This window comes from Pantherophis guttatus, chromosome 1 (genome assembly GCF_059756535.1).
Source record: "Pantherophis guttatus breed Tessera chromosome 1, ASM5975653v1, whole genome shotgun sequence".
In the NCBI taxonomy this organism is placed as follows: Eukaryota; Metazoa; Chordata; class Lepidosauria; order Squamata; family Colubridae; genus Pantherophis; species Pantherophis guttatus.
The window spans coordinates 277,673,125-277,681,470 of NC_142063.1; the positions used below are offsets into that span (position 1 = coordinate 277,673,125).

The 8,346-nt window shown below is 44.2% G+C and overlaps 1 protein-coding gene across 1 annotated transcript in view; it reads right to left on the reverse strand.

Moving 5' to 3' along the window:
* The window catches only part of LYST (lysosomal trafficking regulator), a 97,321-nt gene extending 95,596 nt beyond the window's left edge, over positions 1 to 1,725 (reverse strand). The window contains exon 1 of the mRNA XM_034428301.3: positions 1,416 to 1,725. The gene's annotated coding sequence lies outside the window, so the exon portion shown is untranslated. The remainder of the gene's footprint in view (positions 1 to 1,415) is intronic.
* Positions 1,726 to 8,346: the final 6,621 nt, after the last annotated feature.

Genomic DNA, 8,346 nt, shown 5'->3' on the forward strand with positions numbered 1-8,346 from the left:
AACAAAACATTAAGCCTGATTAGTGCTAACATTAGTTTGGTTATTTAAGTTGATTTTTAAAATTGTCCAACTCTGAAGAGAGTCTGGGCAGCTTTCAATATTTGAAACACATAATTTACGTCTTACATTTTGTATTAACCCAATCTATTTTGACAGTTTATAGGTCAATGGGTCGTGCAAATCCCCCCCCCAATTGTCCATAACCAAGTTATGTGTTTACACAAATTGGCCCAAGTCTATTATGTGACCTGCCCGACTCTTGGGTTTTCTACAGCACAAAACAAAACACTGGGGAATCATAAATTTAACCAAGGCAATTAGAGACAATCTGCGGAAATTATCCAAGGCCGTACAGGAAAGGAAAAGCCCTAAGTGTATTTCATATTCAAGATTTCCAGCAAGGCTTGTGGTTTATCCTCTGCTATAACGAAGTTCTCACCTTCACCTGGCAACAGCACTGTGCTGCTGCTGAGTTAATGAGAACTGGTGCCCAGGATTAACAGTGCATTGTTTTCCTTCTACATCCAACTCCAGGGCTGCTACAGCTAATTAACCATCCCTGCTTCCCTACCATTTTCTTGCAGCCAGTCTGATGATCACAGACAGACATGGGGGGGGGGAGTTAAGCGGGGGGGGGGGTGTTAAACCGAGTATCGGCCTCCTGACAAGAACAAGTCCTGCATTCTCGTCAAAGCTGCTAATGTATCAGAGATGGTGGTGATGATGATGATGATGATGATGCAGAGGCAGCAGCAGGGAGCCCAAGAGGCAGAAAGGAGAGGCAAGAACCTATTCTCACCCCCATGAAACAGCAATCTGCACTTGACAGGATGGAGGCAGGACCCTCTTCAGGGACAGCAAACTCCATTTGATTGTTGGTTTAAAAACAAACAAACAAACGCAAAAGTTACTAACTGTCCCAAAAGGTTGCCAAATCTGAACGTGCCCCTCCTTTCCTCTACCGGCGGATAAAAGGTAGAGCAAAAGGGTGGTCGGTGGAATGATGATCCTCATTCATGAAGAAATGCCCATGGGAGCAGAAAAGACTGGGGGGGGGGTGGAAGGGGAAAGAAAGTGCCTGCAAGTTTTAAGCCCACCCTTCTTCCCTCCCTTTTGCCCCCCCCTGCCCCCCGCCCCCTAGCAGCCCCGACAGTGTCCCGCGAACCCAAAGGAAAGCGGCCCAACGGGAAGGTTGGCAAAGCCCGGCAGGATGCAACTGCCCGGAGCAAGTGCGGCATCGAGAGCCGCTCTTTAAGGGGCGGAGAGAGGCAGCTCAAGAAGCGAGGCGGTGCAAGCCTGTCCGTGCCAACCAAGCAGCCGAGGAGAGATGCCCCGTTCGCTCGCTCCTTTTTGCTTTGCCTTTTAGGCCCCGGCTCCGACTTCGAATTCCCTTCACTTCCTTCGCGGCCGCTTACCTGCTCCCGCCGCCCGCGGAAAAACCGCCTTGCTCAGCCCGGCCTTCCGCCAGCCTCGTCCTCCTCCTCCTCCCTTTGACAGCGGAGCCGGCGGCGGCCAACTACCGCTGCCCATGGCAGAGCAGAATCCGGCCTCCTCAAAGCCCTCCCTTTCCCTCACTTCCCGTCGCCAGGGAAACCCCAGAGCCCGCCCACTCCAGCAGTTGCAACAGCGACAGAGGCAGCAGCAGCAACTCCCTGAACCTAAACCACCCGCCAGGCCACGCAAGGAAGGTTCCCGCCCCCTCCCGTCCGAAACGCCGCCCCCCCCCCGCCACCTCAGGCCTCACGTGCAGCCGAAGGGCCAATAGGAAAGTAGCTCTAAATCTTGACCTCATTGAATGAACGCCCGTTTCTTACGCAGCGGCTGGAAAAGCCTGCGTTCTTTTGTGGGGGGGGGGGAGCTTGGATTCTCTTTCTCGGCTTCTTGAATTCGTGGCTTCCGAGATCTCGATTTCGTGTGACCTCGTTTTGGGATTTTTTTTTTTTTTTTTACTATTCCGGTGTTATTTCGGTCTGGGATCTCTCAGCTTTAATCTGATTTCCCGGTGTCTTTTTTTTTTCCCCTTCTCAAAGATTTCAAATGCAGGTCCCATACTCAGATTCGGTAGCCAAGCACGCTATAGATTCAGAATCAGAATAGAGCTGGAAGGGACCTTGGAGGTCTTCTAGTCCAACCCTCTGTTCAAGCAGGAGATCCTATACCATTTCACACAAGTGACTCTCCAGCCTCTCCTTAAAAACCTCCAGTGATGAAGCACCCACAACTTCTGAAGGCAACCTATTCCACTGGTTAATTGTCCTCACTGTTAGGAAATTTCTCCTCGATTCCAGGTTGTTTCTCCTGATTAGTTTCCATCCATTCTTGTCCTGCCTTCAGGTGCTTTGGAGAATAAGTTGACCTCCTCTGCTTTGTGGCAGCCTCTCAAATACTGTAATAGTGCTGTCATGTCCCCCCTAGTCCTTCTTTTCTCTAGGCTAAAGTAAAGGTAAAGGTTCCCCTTGCACATATGTGCTAGTCGTTCCCAACTCTAGGGGGCGGTGCTCATCTCCGTTTCAAAGCCGAAGAGCCAGTGCTGTCCAAAGACATCTCCGTGGTCATGTGGCCGGCATGACTAAACACCAAAGGCGCATGGAATACTTACCTTCCCACCCAAGATGGTCCCTATTTTTCTACTTGCATTTTTTATGTGCTTTTGAACTGCTAGGTTGGCAGAAGCTGAGACAAGTAACGGGAGCTCACCCCGTTACGTGACACTAGGGATTCGAACCACTGAACTGCCAACCTTTCGATCGACAAGCTCAGCGTCTTAGCCAATGAGCCACCGCGTCCCATGACTAGGCTAGCCAAACCCAAATCCTGCAACTGTCCTTCAACTGTTCCAGGCTTTTAATCATCTTATTTGTTCTTCTTTGGACTTGTTCCAAAGTCTCAACATCTTTTTTGCAATGTGACCAAAACTGGATGTGGTATTCTACGTGTGGTCTTACTAAGGCTTTATAAAGCAGTACTATAGCTTAGGATATTTTCAGAACACTGCTGTGGTTCAAGGTGTTATGCAAACTCGGACAATTGGTTTGAGTAAATCGTGGATCAGTTAATAATAGGAAAACAGTGAGAATCCATTCAGTAATACTTGAGATTGGACAACCATTTGTCTGAAATAGTATGGGGTTTCCTGCTTGAGCAGGTGGTTGGACTGGAAGTCCTCCAAGGTCCCTTCTCCACTCTGTTACTCTGTTACTCTGTCATACTTAATTTATAATGCAGTATATTGTTCAAGAAGTTAGAGTCATTCAGTAAAACAGTCATCCACAGCAGGGGTCTCCAACCATGGCAACTTTAAGACTTGTGGACTTCAACTCTGGGAGTTGCCAAGGTTGGAGACCCCTGATCCACAGGATCACAAGCTCTGTCAAAATGATGAAAACTGAAGAGTTTGCTTTGATGCAAACACTGCCCCTTTGGCAGACATAGATTATACAGTGTTGCAGATATAAACGCAGTGGAGCTTGTCTTGCAATACTCTTTCATCAATAGTAAGCAGTAAGCTCTGCAGTAAGCAGGAGGGGCAAATGACGAATCGTTCGTTGTGATATTATGATGCAAACTATGTGCCTTCCCAAGCTGTTAAGATACAAATAAGAAAGGCTCGGATTTGTATTTTGATACTGCAGTACACAGTTCGTCAGTTTTTATCACAATTTGTATCAGATGCCTTTGTGTTGCCAATTATGAAATATATGGTTTATAAAAAATACTAGCAATTCTATAGTACTATTGTCAGGTGCAGACTTGCATCATCACCTTGTAAATTAGTGTAGCTGTATAAAGAACAGCATTTATACTATTAAAGTGGTATAATTATCCGTGGTGGCCCCCTCTCTCTGGAACATCATCCCCCCAGAAATTAGAATGGCCCTCACTCTAGCACTCTTCCGGAAGGCGCTGAAGACCTGGTTCTGCCAGCGGGCCTGGTGAACCCAGAACGGGATGGAACCCATTAAATGGCTCGTGTGAGGTGTTGTCGCCAGGGCAGGGGATGGGGGTGATTTTATTATATTAATTTATTACATGACTCTTTTTAAATTAGTTTTATTGTTTTTATGTGAAGTTTTATATTCTGTAAGCCGCAGGATTCATAGGATTTAGTTACTTTCTAATCTGACCAAGACGATCTTATGAAGATTAAACAGTGTGAATTAGTTAAATTCTACTGTAGTAAAGGAGAAGTTTCACCTTTGACTTCAAGTAAAATACAAACATCTGTATACACAGAACTGTTGCAGATAAGACACACATTTTATGAACTTGCAGTTAAGAAAAGGGATCGATGTTCTGAGTTACATTACTAATAGGCTTAACAATTGGAACATGTCAGTGTCAATTTCTTAATAGCCCAATACAAACCTAAACTTAAACATTGAAAGTCCTCTCTAAATAGTTGAGTAATAATAAATATACTTATTTGCAGTCTAGAGCTAAAATCCTAAGCACAATTACCAGGAAATAAGTTCTTTTGAACTAAGTGGAACATTTTATTAATAAATGTGCATATAACTGCTATAAATGTAGTCATTTATAAGTATGCGCAAAATGTAAGAATTTACAATTTTCTGAAATACTTAATTCCATCTTAAAGATTACATTTGTATCTGTATGCATTTAATAAACATTCTGGCCACCAGCACTCTTCAAATAATGTGCTTCTTGTTTTCTACTTAAGGCAGATTTTTCAGGACAAACTCTAAATTTAAAATTTAAAACTCTAAATATAAAATATAATCATTGTGCAGTATAATTGCATACTGTACTAATTTACTGAGAAGGTCCACTTTTTTTAGCTTTCACTAAGTGTATGTAGGACTGTATCCCTGAAAAAAAAATTCTGCCCCTTTAAATTACTTTTCCCCCCTCATGCACATTAACCATGGATAAAACATATAATACAAAGGGAGGAGGTTCAGCTCAGTATATAACAAAATAGCCGTAATACCTGTATAAACATATTTTAAATATTCTTCACCATGTGACAAGTGAGCAACTAGCTACTCAGTGCACAAACTAGTCTGTTCACTAATTTATATAACCACACGTGTGAGCAAAACTTTATTTTCATTTTTAAAACAATGTTATGTAAAACATAGAACAAATGTGCACTGAATTAAGATGCATACTGATGGATGAGCCTAAAATGCCCTACCCTTTAAAGTTATTATTCGTTGCAGAGCAGGAGTGTCAAATTCAATTTAATTGAAGGCCACATCAGGGTTGTGTTTGACCTCGGGGGGGGGCTGGAGTGGGTGTGGCCAGGGTGGGTGTGGCCATCTGGACGTCACTTGTGTCGGGGGCTCCCAAGTTGTGTTTCTGGCTGTGACGGCCTCATGCAACCCTTTGCCAGCAAAAATGGAGCTCAGGAGGGCTGCATGTGGGCCCTCGTGAGCTCCGTTTCTGGCTGCAACAGCCTCCCGCAAACCTCTGCCAGTGAAAACGGAGCTCGGGAGGGCCGCGCGTGGTCTTCCGGAGCTCAATTTTTGTGGACATAGGGAGGCACCATGGGCCAGTCCTTCACTGTTTCTACGATGGCCCTGCGGGCCAGATATAGTAACTTGTGGAGCGGATCTGGCCTGCGGGCCTTGAATTTGACACTCCTGTTGCAGAGAATTAAAAGATTATAGTATTATACCTGTCTCTTTATTTGGTAAAACTGTGTATATAACTGTAACTTAACCTGATTGTATGAGTTTATATGAAAAATAGAACCATAAGCTGATTATTTGGGCTGATTGTCTCGAACAGCGGTCTCCAAACTTTGTGGCTTGGCTGCCCGGCTTGGGGGAGGAGGGAGAGTGGAATTGGACCGCATGAGCGGTGGTCCGGCTTGCATGTGTTTGTGTGCCGGCCCACCACTTGCATGAGTAGAGCTGCTTGGACTCAGGCACGCTGGCCCACCTCTCACATGGCCTGGTTTCAAATAGGCCACAGTCTGATACTGGGCCACAGCCAGGGGTTGGGGAACCCTAGTCTAGAATATGATAGCCTAAAGTGCATTTTCAAGCTGCTTTGCTGCCTTTTCTCCCTTGTATTTCCCCCACTGCAGCTAGTTCTAGAGTTTCCATCATAGGGTAAGGAGAAGAGAAGAAGATAGATTGTCATTAAACCCATCCAACTTTTCCACCACAATATGGCTGTCACAGGAGAGATCAGCCATTACTATTGCTCTTTTTCCTATATTCTTGTGCTGCTTTTCTTAGAATGTGTGTTTTTCCACATTTGCAAGAACAAACCATTTACCTTGCCTATCTTGTATGACTGAGCAAGGTTACCCATCTTCTTTAGATAATCTGTGACGTTATTCCACTGCAATGATAAGCAATCTTGTTTACCTTTAAATCGGAATAATCCATGACTTTTACACAGATGTCACCTCTGAAACATAGGTCCTTATGACTCAGCAGTTTCAGTCAAGATTCAGAAAACATACATTTTAAGGTTTATATTTCTTTCACATCTCAACCAACAAAATCTGAATTATTGCAAGTGAACCAAAAGCATAGATTTTATAGAGAAATAGAGTCTTACAATCTTACTACGATTGATTAACTATTATACCAATAGCCTTGGTATTTTGAGTAGATAAATTATATGCATGCTTAATTTTTCTATCCCTTAGAATTTCTGTCTAATCTCTCTCCATTTTATGTTTTCTATATATGTAGTACTTATTTTTGAGATTTGTTGTCATTGTATCTAGACATTGCCTTCCATAATCAGAGTATCCTCTCTACAATGGATCAGTAATTCCCCTCTCTTCATTTTCTCTTTTACTTCCTTGAATTAGGAGTTTAATGTAGCAAATTTTGCTCCAGGCCATCTTGTATGAAAGACATACATTAGCTGAGATTTTACAACATACTCGTCTAAATTATATTGTGGATGGTGGCTAATTTATGGTTCAATGAACTAAGGAAACACAATCACTTTGATTCATTTTTGCTTTGATGCATTAAAGGTAGTCCTCGATTTACAACAGTTCATTTAGTGACTTTTCGTAGTTACAAGGGCACTGAAAAAAGTGAGTTATGACCGTTTTTCACACTTAACGACCTTTGCAGCATCCCCATGGTCACATGATCAAAATTCAGGTGCTTGGCAAGTGCTGCATATGATGGTTGCAGTATCCCAGGACCATGTGATCACCTTTTGAGATTTTCTGGGAAGCGGAATCAATGGGGAATCCAGATTCACTTAACAACCATGTTACTAATTTAATAAATGAAAGTATTCGCTTAACAATAGTGGCAAGAAAAGTCATAAAGTGGGGCAAACTCACTTAACCAATGTTTCCCTTAGCAACATAAATTTTGGGATCAATTATGGCTGCAACTCGAGGACTACCTGTATAGAAGTCCAAGAAATGGGCTTAGTTGAGATAACTATAAGTAAGCCAATAATAATTCAACACACTAAACTACAGTGAGACAGAGTAATTTCATCCAGGGTGTCATGTCTACATAGCCAGAAATATGCAGCAACTGGATTCATGCATTATGCTCTTAAGCCATAATTTGCTGAATTAAGTACAATTGTTAAATTCATACTTTAACCAAAATCTTGGTTGATACCCCACAAAGGCTTGGTTCACACAGCACACTAAGGCAGCGGTCACCAACTGGTGATCCGTGGATCACTGGTGGTCTGCGAGAAAATTTTGGTGGTCCACAGAAAAATTATTTGCATTTTTTGTATTCCACTAAATCAGGGGTCCTCAAACTACAGCCCCTGGGACAGATACATGCAATTAATGTTTGTGTTGCTGCAGAATCTCCCCCTTTGGGGTCTTTTTGTGTAGGTTGGAGGGGGACAGAAATTCCAACTTGGGGTCTGCTTCGGCCTCCTGGTGCAGAGCTTTGGGCGAAGGCTGGAGGGAAGGCTAGAGGGAAGCCTTGTTCCAGTGGGACTGCATCATGGCCAGGAACTGGCTGACCATCTCAACCCGCTGAGTCTCCAGGTGCCAGTACCTGGTCTTGAACTCCTGCAGGTCTTTTCTCTGCTTGGAAAGCCTATGCTTGTAGTCCTCAGTGAGGTGCTTCTGCTGGGCCTCCTTCTTGGTCAGATCCAATTTGAACTGAGCCAGCTGTTTGCCAACTCTTTCTTGTGGTGGCTGCTTAATTCCAACAACTGCTTCCTGTTGGGGCCTTAAGGAGCCCGGGCGGGCAGGCGAGGAGTGGCTGGGAGGGGAGGGGCAAGTAGAGGCCGGCGAAACGCCCCTCGATCTGAGTGACATCAAGTTGGCCACGCCCACCCAGTCACATGACCACCTAGCCACGCCCACCCAGCCGGTCATTAGGCAGATCATATTATTAGTGGTCCACAAGGATGTTGGAAATT